The sequence below is a fragment of the Panthera uncia genome, assembly GCF_023721935.1.
Source record: "Panthera uncia isolate 11264 chromosome D3 unlocalized genomic scaffold, Puncia_PCG_1.0 HiC_scaffold_8, whole genome shotgun sequence".
Lineage (NCBI taxonomy): Eukaryota > Metazoa > Chordata > Mammalia > Carnivora > Felidae > Panthera > Panthera uncia.
The window spans coordinates 15407556-15425019 of record NW_026057586.1 but is presented as its reverse complement, the minus strand read 5'-3'; the positions used below and the strand labels follow the sequence as shown (position 1 = coordinate 15425019).

Here is a 17464-nt window from a genome sequence, read left to right as displayed (position 1 = left end):
AGTATTAAGTATACTTAAATTTTTTATGATACAATTTTTTTACCTGACTAAAATTTCATTCTATTCTAGTGAAAGCCATGTGATCAAATATTTATCTTAAAAAACCCTGACTTAAATATTTGAGATTCAGAAATTCAAAAATCTAGTTTGAAGTTCAGTTTATTTGATATATGATGCATAATGGCCATCTTTGAAAAAGATACATCACAGTGGCATGATATAAAACAGAAAATAAATTCTTAGGACAAGTTTGCCATTATTAATAGTGAATATAAAATGTATAGGAAATAACATTCTAAATGTTTTGAATTTTTGTCCAATTGCATCGAATCCGACTAGTTCACTATTATTTCTACCTAGTAATGTGGCTGATGAAGAGCTTACACTAGAAGTAAAAATAAAATCTCTGAGGAATCACATCACTATGATTTTAAATTCTTATTTTCTTTTCAAGAATTTATTGAAAGCCACTTCTTCATTTCCTGAGAATTGGTTTTAGTTAAAACTAGGTAATATAATCCATCAATCTACTAAACTGGCAACAAATACATTTTAATCCTTTGCAGTATATGGAAAACAGAGGAGGGCACTGTTGCTTATATCTCTGACTTGGGGAACTCATGATTTTCCTTGAAAATAAGGTGCACATTCCAGTTGATGTTGGAGGGCATGAAAATCAGTCTATACGTTAAAGATTAGTAAAACCCAATTGTCACACACTAGATTAAAATAAGTGGAAGTGGAAATGAGCTATATCCTTCTGGCACAGCCTGGATAGTTCTCCCTTTTCTTAGAGCTGCGTATCCTCCTCAAGCCCACTGATTTATGGATTGTTCCTTTTCCTAAAGATCCATGTGTAACTTTACTCCTTTAATGAAATGCAAATCGTTTCTGGATTCTGTACGCAGCTGAATTGTTCCTTTATTGTCACTCAGCAAGGTCTTCTGTGCTTTACCTTCCAAACAGAAAATACACGAAGGCAGAACAAGACCCCACAATGACTTAACATTCTAGCTGTTAATTAGACACTAGGAAGTCAAGGGTGGAAAAGGCTCTCTTGCTGTGAATGACTTCAGCACTTTGAGATTCTTACGGCCTGGAATTATAAAATTATTTTATTGATAAACAATACAAGTATTTTAAAAGTGCAATTAACAACAATTAAATAAAAGAGCAATTCAGAATGTGCTATAAATCACACTATTTTATGCCCTGAAGAAAATGGTAAAATCTATGTGTCCTGCTAAATCTTTCTTTCTGTTTTCCAACATCATAGCCAATGACCATCAGGTCACATCAGTCTGAAGACAATTGATTTTACATTTACAAGTCCAAAAATTGCCTAGGTGTTTAACTCCAGACTGAGTTACACATTTCCATAGATATAGAAATCAGATGCTTGGGGTGTGTTGGAACAAAGAGGCTACAAATGGAGGAAAACACAATTACCCACATTAAAAAGGGACAGACATATATGGAAGCAAGCCATGCAGAAAGTAAGATTCATAAAGTTCTCACACAACTATGTTGCTGAGGTCTTCCAGTTATTCTATTGTAAAGTATGCATCTAGAATTTTATTCTTATAATTAACGTGGGCTTGAATCACAAAGTTATAAGTTCTAGATGACAATTCGTAAGTGTTTTCTGGGATGAACTAATACTTCTATATTTTTATATAGTCATCTTTGCTCATATGTCTTACTGGTATGTTACAGAACTTGTCTAATTTTTTTCCTGTGTAAATAATTTCTTTTGGAGACATCGTATTAAAAGTATGTTTTAAAAACTGCTGTGTTTTTATAGACACCTATGTTGAATGCTGTTCTACATTATAATACCTGCCCACTTCACGTCTTTACCAAGCAAACTCAGGCTTGTCATTAAGACGGCTCTCATATTTCCCTAGGAACACGTTCGTGGATCCTACCTTACTCCCACTATGAGGAGTTTTAGGTGTGCCCTCTCCAGAACCCCTGTGGCCCTGTGCCTGCCCCAGCATTGTACTTCTGACCAGTGTCACGCTGAGCAGTATTGAAGCTTAAGGCAAAAGGAAAAATCAGTACTAGTGATCTTTCTTTGTTTAAAATTTTGATAGTTTCTTCATCATTAAATTTTTGCATCAATTTTGATTTTTTAAAATATCACTGCAAAACTTGATTTATTTGGATTACTAAGAATTTTTTTTTGGCACCCCCCGCCCCGACCCCCGCCTTAAATTTTATGCCTGAGCTGAGTGCTTCACTAGCCTCTTTGGTCCCAGCCTTGATTTTTACAATGTATTGTTCTTCTCTCTATATATGCCGGTCTCCCTCATATAGACTGTGGACTTCCTGAGAGCAACGGCCAAGTCCTTCCATTGTTGAATCACCACACCTGGCACAGCACTAGCATTTAGTAAGTGTGCAATAAACACTTACATAAATACAGATTACAGATACACGTATGTCTTTAAACCCTATGTGTGCTTTTAAAAAAATTATTCTTGGGGCGCCTGGGTGGCTTGGTCGGTTAAGCGTCCGACTTCGGCTCAGGTCATGATCTCACGGACCGTGAGTTCGAGCCCCGCGTCGGGCTCTGTGCTGACAGCTCAGAGCCTGGAGCCTGCTTCCGATTCTGTGTCTCCCTCTCTCTCTGACCCTCCCCCATTCATGCTCTGTCTCTCTCTGTCTCAAAAATAAATAAACGTTAAAAAAAATTAAAAAAAAATATTCTTTATGAGTCCACTTGATTTCAAGCTTAATTATTAAAACCTGGAAAGTTAGTCATCATATATTTTTTGACTTTCATGGATAGCATTAATTGTAGTATTTCTTTTTAAAATTCCATTTGCTAGGACATCATACCCAGTGCATACTGGCTTCCCTTGTTAGAGAAAATTGTGAACTTTTCCCTAATTGCCCTTGCACAGCATATTTTTTTGTTATTTTGTGCCCATAACCCATATATATATATATTTTGTTATTTTTGTCTGATTTAATTGAGTTTTATTTTAAATGAGATGCTTGATCTACATCTCAGTAAGCTGTGCACTAGAGCACAGAGCTGAGCCACAGGCAGGATGCGGGGAATGGCAGGGTGTGGCTAGAACCAGAAAAGAAATAGATTAAATTGGCATCTTAAAATGAAAGGAGAGCATAAAACAGGTACACCTGAAATTGGAATTTTTCATTTTATTATTCTTTATTATTATTCTATTAAGACTGAGAAAGCTTATAAATTTAATTTGAAAGAATTCTATGTTATAAATCCTATACTCATTAACAAAAGTGGTGACTATAATTTTCCAAATCAAATCATTTGGCAAAAATTTGGTTAGCTAGGTCTATATATAATATACTTATTACTTGAGATAGTTTAATGGATAGTGAAATTCATGTTTTCCATTGCCATTCCGTTGAGTTAACTCAAGAATAGAGAACCCAGAAGTATAATGCTACTTTACAGTCTGTGCACATGAGATGAAACTGAGGAGAAGTGAATGCAGTTGTAGACCAAATCTTACATAGTTTTTAAGAAAAATAAACAAGTGGTTCTGAGTATCCTCCTAATTTTTGATTTGTAATTTCTGTCTTGTGATTTTTGCGTCAACACTGCAGTGAAAATCTGGCATCACAATTATCATCATGATCATTAGTATGTAAATGTTATGTTAACACATAAAATATATGCTCTAACATATAATATCATCATCACCATCACTGCTATTATTTAATAAGTATTTCTCATGTGGCAGGTGTTGTTCTAACATATATTGTACATAAATGGATATGCAGTGAAGAGCAAAGCCAGGATTCAGATCCAAGGCAAAACAGCGATTAAGAATGTGGGATATTCCTGGGGCTCAGTTGGTTGGGAGTCCGGCTTCAGCTCCGGTCATGATCTCACGGTTTGTGGGTTCGAGCCCCACATCAGGCTCTGTGCTGACAGTTTGGAGCCTGAAGCCTGCTTTGGATTCTGTGTCTCCCTCGCTCTCTGCCCCTCCCCCACTCTCTCTCTCAAAAATAAATAAACATTAAAAAAAAAAGAATGTGGGATATTCCCTGAAAATTGTCTTATCTCTCTGAGATTTTTCTCTTTGCTGTCTGCTGATCGTGGCGATACATGAACCCATCCTTAGAACACTACTGGATGGTGGTCATCTGTCCTCTGGAGAACCCATTTATTGATTGGAAATCAATTCTCTTCTACAAAAGAAACTTGCATCTTTGACATTTTTCATTGTACCAAAGTTCTTCCTTACAGAGCCCTGTTTTCTTAGAGCCTGTTCTTGTTCCTCTAGGACTTTTCCTTTTCAGACCATAGAAGACGCTCTAAAATCTTGTTTGTATGGCAGAGCATCCAAGATTAGAAGACGGCTATGATTAACTGTCCCTTTATATCTTCCGTTCTTAACCAAAGGACACAATGCTACATTCCTTCTTCACTGTTAGTCTTTTCTGGGCATCATCTTAGTTTTTAGTATTCCTTTTTTTTTCCTTTTTCCAACTGGAGTATAGTTGACAGACAACGTTGCATTATTTTTAGGTGGACAGTATAGTGGCTCAACTTCTCCGTACGTTATGCTGTGCTCACCACAAGAGCAGCTACCATCTGTCACCATTCAACACTATTACAGTATTATTGACTCTATTCCCTATGCTGTGCCTTTTATTCCCGTGGTTTATTGATTCCACAGCTGGAGACCAATATCTTCCATTCCCCTTTACCCAATTTGCCCCCCTTTCCTCTGGCAGCCATCACTTTGTTCTCTGCATGTATAGGTCTGATTCTGCTTTTTTTGTTTGTTTATTCATTCATTTTGTTTTTTAGAATTCCACAAGAGTGAAATCATATGGTACTTGTCTTTGTCAGTCTGACTTATTTCACTTAGCATAATACCCTCTAGGTCAGAGATAAACACTACACTATATTTGTAATTTGACACATGAAGTCATACTTTTAGAAATGCAGTAGTGTAGATACCAAGGGTCTTGGTTATCCCAAACCCGTTCGCCTATCTCTTACCACATTTCAGAGTTTCCTTTTAGTTGCCTCTTGCCTTATTTATCATAGTTTATAACTGAATTTAGGAAGGAACAGGAAGAAATAATTCCGTGCCATTCTGTCCAATCTGGGAGTCCCAATCAACTTTTAACTTTATCCTCTTTAAACCTTATCCCTTGTGACCTATTCTATGCTATCATTATGAGCTTTGTCAAATTAAAATCCAGGCTGTACGTCTCCTGATTTAAAATTCCAAATTAACCCTCATTGCCTATAGGCTAAGCTTCCAAGTCCTTAGAATGACCGACAAGATTTTTTGTTTTGTTTTGTTTTGATGTGACCTCTGCCTACCTCAAAACCCTTGTCACTCCAATAACACCTCGCACTTTAGCGTGACAGGGTATTCGCAATACCTTGAAACAACATGGTCATTCTTTACATTAGTATGTCCTTACCTCTTCCTCTGGAATGCTCTTCCTTTCTCTATCAAGCAGGCTCCATTTACTAACGTTGAAACCACACCTGTAATTTAAAGGAGAGAAACGTTAATAGAGTATTTGAGGGGCTGAAAGAATAGAAATGAGAGGCAAGCTGATTAAGATATTAATAACGATAGGAGGCAGCCCCTGGAGGACCAAAGGAGGAGTGTTCTGAGGAAAAGAGGGCCGTTTCACTTAATGACCAATTCTCTAAAGTATAATTTAATAAGTGACTCATTTGCTGAATGAAAATCTTTTCAAATTTACTTGTTTCTTATGACTGTTTGGTTTAACTTGCCCAGTTTCACATTTTTTCCCCACATGAGATGGTCGATGGTCATGAGATCGAGTTCCACCCTGGGTTCTGCACTGAGCTTCATTGAAGCCTGCTTGGGATTCTCCCTCTGCCCCTCCCCCACTCATGCTCTCCCTGTCTCTCCATAAATAAACATGAAAAAATATATATATTCATCAAATATATGATCTTGAATATGAATTGTTTTTGCTAATACCATCACCATGAATATGTTATCATAAGATATATAATTTTACAATTTTGTATTTACATATATATTATAAACAATTAGGTGATATAATTATTTTAATATATATTCAATAAGATACTTCCACATTTTTCACGAATATATTTCTAAACTATATTCTACTTGAATATATTTGGCAAATACATTTTTTATTAGAAGTATATTCTTCTTATAAACCTCCTCAAGAATAATATATTCATCAAAAATATATCAAAGAATTAGCTTCCTAAGAGTTCATTCTAGTGAAGTTTGATGAAGGAGACGTTTAGCTGTATTGAATGGTGGCAATAATGGAACAGTTTTCCCAGTAACTCATAATTTATGGAGATCACTGAATCTCTGTGGGGTCAGATAGTGCTTTTTGACTGCTAATATTAACATATTTTCAAACAACTTTTGTTTTGACCTGCAAAGACACCGCATCACTCCTGATCCTACCCACTTTGGTAGAACAGCTTTGAAGCACATGTTTATGATAATCTCCCCATGGGTGTTAGTCAGCCAGAACTTTGGCGCAAGGTTCCACATAGGATGGAATGAGACAAGGCATATCACCAAGAGACATAGGCAGATAGGTTAGCAGAAATCTTTGGGAATACACAGGGAATCACAGAACAGCTGTGATTATATCAGACTTTTGTTTGGCATCACTAAGTCATTCCAAGGGTAAGGGTGACAGATTATGGTTGTTCCATCCCTGAAACGCCAGAAATGTACAGCTCAGTAAGCCACACACCCCGGCCATGTCCACTAATGTTGGCAATCATTTCATTTAGAAAGGACATTAAGTTTCAATATTGTCAAGGGATCTTGCAAGAGTTTTAGCCATGGCAGAGCTGGTAAAAACAGATTTTAAAAAACTGTAATCACAGTATCTTAAATTATGGTTGCATCATTTTCCTCTAGAGGGCATTTTCCCTATGTCCTAGGGAGCAGACGTGGGGCCGGGAGCTGGGTCTCATAGTAATTTCTGCGTGCTCCGTGACAACTGCTGGTCATTGGAGAACCAAGGAGGACAGAGTGTGGTCTAAAACTTCAGGCACTTTCTTGTCTTCTGGATGATAATTATTGTACCTTGATGACAGCATGAGCAACTTACTACTCTGCTGAGCAGGAATCCTCCTCAAATATGAAGCCACAGAACATAACCTTCCAACTGTCTCCTCCAAACAATAAGAAAGATCTGGTCCCTAATGTCAGGCTTTCAGAGAACTCTGAGGGTCAGAATAAAAAGATGCTAAGTTCTGAATGTGACTGGATTCTATCAGTAATTAAAAATAGAGAATGAGCAAAGAAATATGTAACATACACACATATGTATACAGTAAGTCATGGTCCAAACCCAAAGGATCATAAACATCAACTAATTCAATTTCCCTATTCATCAGTAAGAGGTTTACTTTATCTACTAAATATTATATTATTTATGTAATCCATTCTACTAGATATTATGTGAGTAGTGCCAGTGATGCTTTGGGCATAATAACTTGTGCACTGTGTTGTTTCTTAAGATGTCTGAATGGATGAAAAGGTGGTCATCTTCTAAGTCACAGGCCTCCCCTGAGGCCTGTAGCTTCCTATTCTTCTGTCTTGTACTGAACCACAAGAACATACTGCAATGCTAAGGTTAGATGACTTAAAACTGATCTTTGATAGATTCGGGAGTTCCTAAAGAATCTGTCAGCACTTCAAGACTTTATTAGAGTATTAATTAGAAGTAAATAAAATGCTAAATAATAGATATTTCTGGTTAACTGAATGATAAATACAATACATTTGGAGCACATTGTTTAGCCCACTTTTTTTTTTTCAGATACTCATTATTATCTAGGGAAGAAAAAAAGGGAGATAGAAAAATGATGAAATGCACCAAAGATTCCTTCTAAGCTCTATTCCTCAACAGTTCTCTGCATATCATCTTAAAATAAGGCAGCTCAGTACATTCCTGAAAGTTCAGAATCATTTTCCCAGTGCTGCTTTGGGCTTCTGTTATGGGGCCTGCTAGTTTGAAATTACAAAGAAAATAAATCATGATTAGTTATTTAAACATAAAAGAGATACTTGCGGCTTAGAGGCTTAGAGCTAAATACTACTACTCTGCTAAATAACTCAGATGTTGAAAAAATAAAAAGCAAAAGGTCATTTACTTCCACTGCCACCACTAAGGTGAGATTAATATTCAAAGGCCCAATGTCAATAATAGAAATGTCTTCAGCACTGAGACCTGGGCTGCATAGGAGGATTGCATTTCTGCAATTAAAATATCATGTGCAAGAAAAACCAAAGCAGGTCTCTCCCATGTCACTGGAAGAGTGCAGATGAGAAATGTGAGGAAACAGAAGATCATAAACTTAGGATTATGTGATTCGCAGTCCTGATGTGATGACGAGCATACTTCTGACCTCAGTCTGTCACTATGGTTTTTAATCTTGGCCAATCCATTTGTTTCATCAGTTGAGTGAGTGCCAAAAGAAACACATTCCTTCTTATCTTTCGTGTACAGTCTACATTGAAGGCAATTTTATTGAGTACCCAGGGTACCTAGAAGAAGAGATTTACATGGACTACATTTAATGGACTCTCAAGTCACCCAAATAATGGTGGCCATTATCATGTGGCTGTTAAATCATGTTGCCTATGAACAGTGTTTTGATATACTGACCAGCCTGTGGGTTGCGAGACTTCAGGAACAGTGATGTGCTCTGGAAAATTAATACTAGCCATTTCAGGGTTAATTCTAATTTGCTTCATATTTCTATGTTCAGCAGAGTATCGGATCTTTCTAAAGCCATCTTACATAAACTTTCTCATATTTTAAAAAAAAATTTTTTTTTTCAACATTTTTTATTTTATTTTTGGGACAGAGAGAGACAGAGCATGAACGGGGGAGGGGCAGAGAGAGAGGGAGACACAGAATCGGAAACAGGCTCCAGGCTCCAAGCCATCAGCCCAGAGCCCGACGCGGGGCTCGAACTCACGGACCGCGAGATCGTGACCTGGCTGAAGTCGGACGCTCAACCGACTGCACCACCCAGGCGCCCCTCTCATATTTTAAGTAGATAGGGCAAAAACAACCTTTGTAACAGTTGAACAGTTGAGAAGAATTGTTCTCTTCTAAGAAATATTTGAAAGATTTGAGTAAGGTCTAATATAGAAAACTCTATGCTTTTCTACTTATGTGGAAAAGAAACTAGTGAATCTATAGTCAAAGAAATAAAGGTGACAGAAAAACTTTAAAATGGCTCATTCTACACTGGGTGTTGTATGGAAACCAATTTGACAATAAATTTCATATATTGAAAAAAAATAAAAATAAAATGGCTCATTCTATTTTAATTCTTCCTTTTTGTTAATTATTATTTTTTTAAATAATGGTTTCTACATTCTACTATGGCTTTTTAAACTTAGCTATTGACTTAATAGTTCTGTTAAAACTGTGGCCATAGGGTCAAACCACAACTTAAATATTAGTCACACTGTACCTAAGTGTACAGCTAAGTATATAATTAAGATCTCCTTGTCAAAAATGAACATTTATTATTTCCTGTTGTTAACTGTGTGAAGATTATCTACCAAATTCAGATGCATAGGAACCAAAATTGAGGAATGCATACAGAACTCAAACACGTCTCCTTCACATTGGCCATATATGATATTTCTAATTACATATTGTGTAATAAATCACTCTCAAACCTAGTGGTTACATTAAAAAATTATTTTTAAACATTTATTTATTTTTGAGACAGAGAGAGACAGAGCATGAACGGGGGAGGGTCAGAGAGAGAGGGAGACACAGAATCTGAAACTGGCTCCAGGCTCTGAGCTGTCAGTACAGAGCCCGACGCGGGGCTCGAACTCACGGACCCTGAGATCATGAACTGAACCAAAGTTGGACGCTTAACCAACTGAGCCACCCAGGTACCCCTAGTGGTTACATTTTTTTTTATTCCCACAAATCTGCACCCTGGGCTATCTCTACTTAATTTTGCATTAGCTAAGGTGACGAAGAGCCTGGAATCTAGTATCTTGTAAGCTTGCTTCCTCGCATCTAATGCATGGATTAAAGAGATTCAAACAGCTGGGTGATAGAGCATCATAGCCTGTAACATTTTAGAAGTTTTATTGTGAATGATATCAACCATTTGTTTGGTCAAACACAGAGAATGCACAAAACCCGGACTAGATATACTCTTGGGGCAGAGGAAATAGTATCTCTGGTGTGGGGAGTAAAACCCTAATTGAAAGTTCTGACTACTTAGCGTTCTCTCCCTCCTCCACTTTTCTAACACATGACTTAGTAAAATCCATTTCAAATTGAAAGGCTCCATGAAAAAAATCAGTAATAATTAGAAAGGAAATCATAGGATTTGAAACTAAATATAATTCAAAAAGTAAGAGACACAAAAACAAAATGAAGATGAACATATCAGAAAAATTGTCACAGGATTTAGAAGAAAATATTAGGACATTTCCATAACTCATAGATTTCTTAGAAAAAAGAAAACTGAAATAGATCTAAAGACATATATCAAAAACAGGATAAAGATAGAAAGTGGAGTGCTGAATTAGAAAATAAAAGGTTACATTGTTACTAAAATTAATGCTACTTTAGAGGCAACAAAAAGTAACGTAGATAATGGTAAAAGTACAGACAAGGCAAGGCTAGACTTGAACAAACTCATGCAAAATTAAGTGGAAAAAAGTTAGCAGTAAAATAATGAACAGGAAAAATAAAATATATAAAAGACAGATGAAGAAATAGGATGTGTGCATAGTTATATGATTAAAGAAGAGAAAAAATAAGAACTTGAAATTTTTTTTTTCTTTGAAGCTGGGAAGGTTTGTTTGTTTCTTTATTTTTAATTAATTAATTTAAACTCAAGTTACTTAACATACAGTGTAATACTGATTTCAGAAGTAGAACCCAGTGATTCGTCACTTAATATGTAACACGCGGCGCTCGACCCGACCAGGGCCCTCCTTAATGCCCAACACCCATTTAGCCCATTCCATCACTCCCCTTCCCTCCAGCAGCCCTCAGTTTGTTCTCTTGTGGTTTGCCTCCCTCTATGTTTTTATCTTATTTTCCTTCCCTTCCCTTATGTTCATCTGTTTTGTTTCTTAAATTCCACATATGAGTGAAATCATAGGATATTTGTCTTTCTCTGCTGACTTATTTCACTTAGCATAGTTCCATCCACATTGTTGCAAATGGCAAGATTTCATTCTTTTCGGTCACCAAGTGTGTGTATATATGTATAATATCTTCTTTTTCCATTCATAAGTAGATGGACATTTGGGCTATTTCCATAATTTAGCTATTGTTGATAGTGCTGCTATAAACATTGGGGTGCAAGGACCTCTTCAAATCAGCATTTTTGTATCCTTTGGATAAATACCCAGTAGTGAAATGCTAGGTCATAGGGTAGTTCTATTTTTAAGTTTTTGAGGAACCTCCATACTGCTTTCCTGAGTGGATACACCAGTTTGCATTCCCACCAATAGTGCAAAAGGATTCCCCTCTCTGTGCATCCTCACCAACATCCGTTGTTTCCTGAGTTATTAATTTTAGACATTCTGACAGGTGTGAGGTGGTATCTCATTTGGTTTTGATTTGTATTTTTCTGATAAAGAATGATGTTGAGCATCTCTTCATGTATCTGTTAGCTATTTGAATGTCTTCTTTGGAAAAGGGTCTATTCATGTCTTATGCCCATTTCTTCAGTGGATTATTTGATTTTGGGGTGTTTGATTTTGGGGTGTTGAGTTTGATAAGTTCTTTGATAAGATTTTGGATACTATCTCTTTATCTGATATATCATTTGCAAATATCTTCTCCTATTCCATTGGTTGCCTTTTAGTTTTGTTGATTGTTTCCTTCACTATGCAGAAGCATTTTATCTTGATGAGGTCCCAATAGTTCATTTTTGCTTTTGTTTCCCTGGCCTTCAGAGACATGTCTAGTAATAAATTGTTGCAACTGAGGTCCAAGAGGTTGCTGCTGGTTTTCTCCTCTAGGATTTTGATGGCTTCCTATATCACATTTAGATCTTTCAATCATTTTGAATTTATTTTTGTGTATGGTGTAAAGAAAGTGGTTTCATTTTACTGCATGTCGCTGTCCAGTTTTCCCAGCACCATTTGCTGAAGAGACTGTCTTTATCCCATTGGATATTCTTTCCTGCTTTGCTGAAGATTAGTTGGCCATACATTTGTGGGTCCATTTCTGGGTTCTCTATTCTGTTCCAGTGATCTATGTGCCTGTTTTTGTGCCAGTACCATACTTTCTTGATGATTACAGCTTGGTAATACAGCTTGAGGTCTGGAATTGTCATGCCCTCAGCTTTGGTTTTCTTTTTCAACAACTTTGACTATTCAGAGTCTTTGCTGGTTCCATACAAATTTTATGATTGTTTGTTCTAGCTCTATGAAGAATGCTGGTGTTTTTTTGATAGAAATTGCATTGAATGTGTAGATCACTTTGGGTAGAATAGACATTTTAACAATATTTGTTCTTCTAATCCATAATTATGGAATGTTTTCCGTTTCTTTGTGCCTTCTTCAATTTCTTTCATAAGCATTCGATAGTTTTTAGCACACAGATCTTTTACCACTTTGGTTAGGTTTATTCCTAGATGTCTTATGGCTTTTGGTGCAATTATAAATGGGATTGATTCTTTGATTTCTTTCTGCTTCCTCATTACTGGTGTATAGAAATGAAACCAATTTCTGTACATTGATATTGTATCCTGTGACTTTGCTGAATTCATGTATCAGCTCTAGCAGTTTTTTTGGTGGAGTCTTTCGGGTTTTCATGTAGAGTATCATGTCATCTATGAAGAGTGAAAGCTTGACTTCTTCCTTGCCAATCTGTATGCCTTTTACTTTTGTTGTTTGAGTGCTGAGGCTAGGATTTCCAGTACTATGTTGAACAACAGTGATGAGAGTGGACATCCCTGTCGCGTTCCTGCCCTTAGGGGGAAAGTTATCATCATTGAGGATGATATTAGCTGTGGGTCTTTCATATATGGTCTTTATGATGTTGAGGTATATTCCTTATATCCCTACTTTTTGAGGGTTTTACCAAAAAGGGATGCTGTATTTTGTCAAATGATTTAGCTGCATCTATTGAGAGGATAATATGGTTCTTTTCCTTTCTTTTATTAATGTGGTGAATCACGATTGATTTGTGAATATTAAACCAGCCCCGTAGTCCTGGAATAAATCCTGTTTGAACATGGTGAATAATTATTTTAATGTACTGTTGAATTCAATTTGCTAGTATCTTGTTGAGAATTTTTGCATCCATTTTCATCAGGGATATTGGCCTATAATTCTCCTTTTTAGTGGGTTTTTTGGCTTTGGAATCAAGGTAATGCTGGCTTCACAGAATGAGTTTGGAAGCTTTCCTTCCATTTCTATTTTTGGAGCAGTTTGAGAAGAATAGGTATTAACTCTTCTTTAAATGTGTGGTAGAATTCCCCTGGGAAGTCATCTGGCCCAGGATGCTTATTTGTTGGGAGATTTTTGATAACTGATTAAATTTCTTTGTTCAAATTTTCTATTTCTTTCTGTTTCAGTTTTAGTAGTGCATGAGTTTCTAGGAATTTATCTATTTCTTCCGAATTACTCAGTTTTTTGGCATATAAATTTTCATAGTATTCTCTTATAATTGTTTGTATTTCTATGGTATTGGTTGTGATTTCTCCTCTTTCATTCATTATTTTATCTCTTTGGGACATTTCTCTATTCTTTTTAGTAAGTCTGGCTGGGAATTTATCAATTTTTTTTATTATTTCGGAGAACCAACATTTAGTTTCATTGATCTGTTCTACTGGGTGGGTTTTTGTTGTTGTTGTGGTTATTGTTTCTATATCATTTATGTCTGCTCAGTCTTTATTATTTCTCTTCTTCTGCTGGATTTAGGCTTCATTTGCTGCTCCTTTTCTAGATTCTTTCGGACTAAGGTTAGATTGTGTATTTGGGACCTTTCTTGCTTCTTGAGATAGGCCTGAATTGCAATGTGTTTTCCTCTTAGGGCTGCCTTTGCTGCATCCCAAAGGTTTGGACTGTTGTGTTTTCATTTTCATTGGCTTCCATAGTCTTTTTTTTAAATTCTTATTTAATTTCCTGGCTAACCCATTCATTCTTAAATAGGATGTTCTTTAACTTCCATGTATTTGAGGGCTTTCCAAATTTTTTCTTGTGGTGATTTCAAGTTTCATAGCATTGTGATCTGAAAATATGCATGGTATGATCTTGATCTTTTTGTACCTGTTGAGGGATGATTTGTGACCTAGTATGTGATCTATTCTGGAGAATTTTCCATGTGTACTCAAAAAGAATGTGTATTATGCTGCTTCAGGATGAAATGTTCTGAATATATCAGTTAAGTCCATCTGGTCCAGTGTGTCATTCATAGTCATTGTTTCCTTGTTGATTTTCTGCTTAGATTATCTGTCCATTGCTATAAGTAAAGTCTTCTATACTATTATGGTATTATTATCAATGAGTTTCTTTATGTTACTAATTGATTTATATATTTTGGTTTTCAAGTTGGGGGCATAAGTATTTACAATTGTTAGATCTTCTTGATGGATAGACACTTATGATATAATGCCCCTCTTCATCTCTTGTTATAGTCTATTTTAAAATCCACTTTGTCTGATATGAGTATGGCTACTCCAGCTTTCATTTGACATCCATTAGCATGATAGATGGTACTCCGTCCCCTCACTTTCAATCTGCAGGTGTCTTTAGTTCTAAAATGAGTCTTTTGTAGGCAACATATAGATGAGTCTTTTTTAAATCTATTCTGATAATCTATGTCCTTTGATTGGAAAATGTAGCACATTTACATTCAAAGTAATTATTGAAAGTTATGAATTCAGTGCCATTGTGTTACCTGTAGAGTTGGTCTTTCTAGTGATGTTCTTCAGTCAGTTGTAGTCTTTGTTGCTTTGGTCTTCCTTTTTTTCCTCCACTCAGAGCATCCCCCTTAAAATTTCTTGCAGAGTTGGTTTAGTGGTCACAAACTCCTTTAGTTTTTGTTTGTCTGGGAAAGCCTTTATCTCTCCTATTCTGAATGACAGCCTTGCTGGATAACAAATTCTTGGCTGCATATTTTTCCCATTCAGCACATTAAATGTTTCCTGCACTTCTTTCTGACCTGTCAAGTTTCAGTGGGTAGGTCTGCTACTAACCTTATGTGTCTACTCTTGTAGGTTAAGGATCTTTTGTCCTTAGCTGATTTCAGAATTCTCTTTGTATTTTGCAAGTTTCACTATGATATATCTTGGTGTTGACCTGTTTTTGTTGCTTTTGAGGGAACTTCTTTGTGCTTCTTGGACTTGAATGCTTGTTTCCTTCCCCAAATTAGGGAGGTTCCCAGATATTATTTGTTCAAATAAACCTTCTGTCCTATTTTCCTGCTGTTCTTCTGGGCCTCCTATGATACAGATATTGTTTTATTTTATGGCATCACTAAGTTCTCTAAGTCTCCCATCGTGATCTAGTAGTTTCCTTTTCTTCTGCTTTTCAGCTTCATTATTTTCCATAATTTTATCTTTTGTCACCCATTTTCTCCTCTGCTTCTTCAATCCTCATTGTGACTGTATCTAGTCAGTTCTGCATCTCAGCTATAGCATTTATTATTTCAGCCTGATTACTTTTTAGGACTTTGATCTCTGCAACAAGGGTTTCTCTGGTGTCTTCTATGCTTTATTTTCAAGCCCAGCTATTAGTTTTAGGCCTGTTGTTCTAAATTCTTGTTCAGATATATTGCTCATATCTGTTTTGAGCAAGTCCCTGGCTATGATTTCTTCTTGACCTTTCTTTTGGGGAAAATTCCTGTGTCTTGTCATTTTGGCCAAGTTTCTGTCTTTTGTGTGTTTTAAAAGCTTGGTATGGGGGCGCCTGGGTGGCTCAGTCGGTTAAGCATCCGACTTCAGCTCAGGTCATGATCTCATGGTCTGTGAGTTCGAGCCCCGCATCAGGCTCTGTGCTGACAGCTCGGAGCCCGGAGCCTGCTTCAGATTCTGTGTCTCCCTCTCTCTCTGACCCTCCCCCATTCATGCTGTCTCTCCCTGTCTCAAAAATAAATAAATGTTAAAAAAAAATTTAAAAAAAAAGCTTGGTATGTATCCTGCACCTGAGAATACTGCTATATTATAAAGAGGGTCATACACTATCCAGGACCTGGCACTCCAGGAAGTGTTTCTAGTGTATGTTGTGTCCACTCTGCGGTTGCATTTTGGCTTTTCTTTCCCACTGGTCAGTTCTCTCCAAAGCTCCTCCTTGCTTGCAGTGGGGAGTATTTGGAACTTTAACTAGGAGTGCTCTGATTTCTTGGTTGAATTAAGCTTGGAAAAAAGGGGGGAAAGCCTGACCTCCAAAAAAGAGAAAAGGAAAGGGAACAACAACAACAAAAACAGAGGCTCAAACACTATAAGGCTGATTCCAAAGGAAAAGAAAGGACAAAAAAGAACAGAAGAAGAAAGAAAGAAAAAGGAAAAGAATAAAAAGACCGCTGCAGACAGAGAGAGAGAGAGAGAGAGAGAGAGAAGAGGAAAAGAAAAAAACAAACAGGAATCTATGAGCCTGATTCCAAAAGAAAAAAAGGTGTCATTTTGAAGCACTCGATTTTCAGTACACGTGGTACACATGGGGTGCTGACTGTGCTGGTCTTCTGGAGGAGAGACCCACTCTGCTGGCTCCACCGTGTTGGTGATGGGGGAGAAATGGCACCACTCCAATCGCTCCTGCCCAGACAGGGGATCTCACACCCCCTGATGTTCAGACAGCCCTCACAGAATAGCCAGGGCAGGCAGCTCACCTTGCATCGCTACTCTTTTACATTTTTTCTTTGATGCATAGCTAGGATTCAAAACCTGAAGTCTTAAAGGACCTGGCACCATGCAGATCTGCCCTCCTCCTCTGGAGTAGAGCCCCTCCACGTTGTGTCTCAAGCCCTCTGTCCCTGAAAACAGTTCCATGCCTGCACAGTGGGTGGAAGTATGGTGTAACAATGCTAAAAGCAACAAAGATTATATTCCCTCTGGGTGTGCCTCTGCCCTCTGCTGATGAAAAGCCTTTGGCTGGTGCCCGCGGGGTCTTTTGTCCTTCATAAGTACTCTTCCATAAGTACTCCATAAGTACTCCATAAGAACCCTCTTCCATAAGTACTCCAGGAAGGGGAATGTTCTCTCCCAGTGTACCTCAGAGATCACTACACCACACTATGCACTCTGGGGCCAGTACCCTCCTCCCCAGGGATGTGCACCACAGCTCTGCTCCAGAGAAAGTCATGCATTTCTAAAACCTCATAGTCTGAGCTCCAAACCCTGTTTGCAAAACAAAAACAAACAAAAACAAAAACAAAAAGAAACCAACAAAACCTGCACTCAGTTACTTCTTGCTCCCCAGTCCATGGTCCAGAGAGCTTTTCTTCTTGTGTAAAC

The 17464-nt window shown here is 37.2% G+C and overlaps 1 long non-coding RNA gene across 1 annotated transcript in view; it reads right to left on the bottom strand.

Moving 5' to 3' along the window:
- LOC125914490 (uncharacterized) overlaps positions 1 to 17464 on the bottom strand; it is a 114734-nt gene that overhangs the window by 40819 nt on the left and 56451 nt on the right. Inside the window, exon 3 of the long non-coding RNA XR_007455322.1 lies at positions 5440 to 5506. This is a non-coding gene — a long non-coding RNA (uncharacterized LOC125914490). The remainder of the gene's footprint in view (positions 1 to 5439; positions 5507 to 17464) is intronic.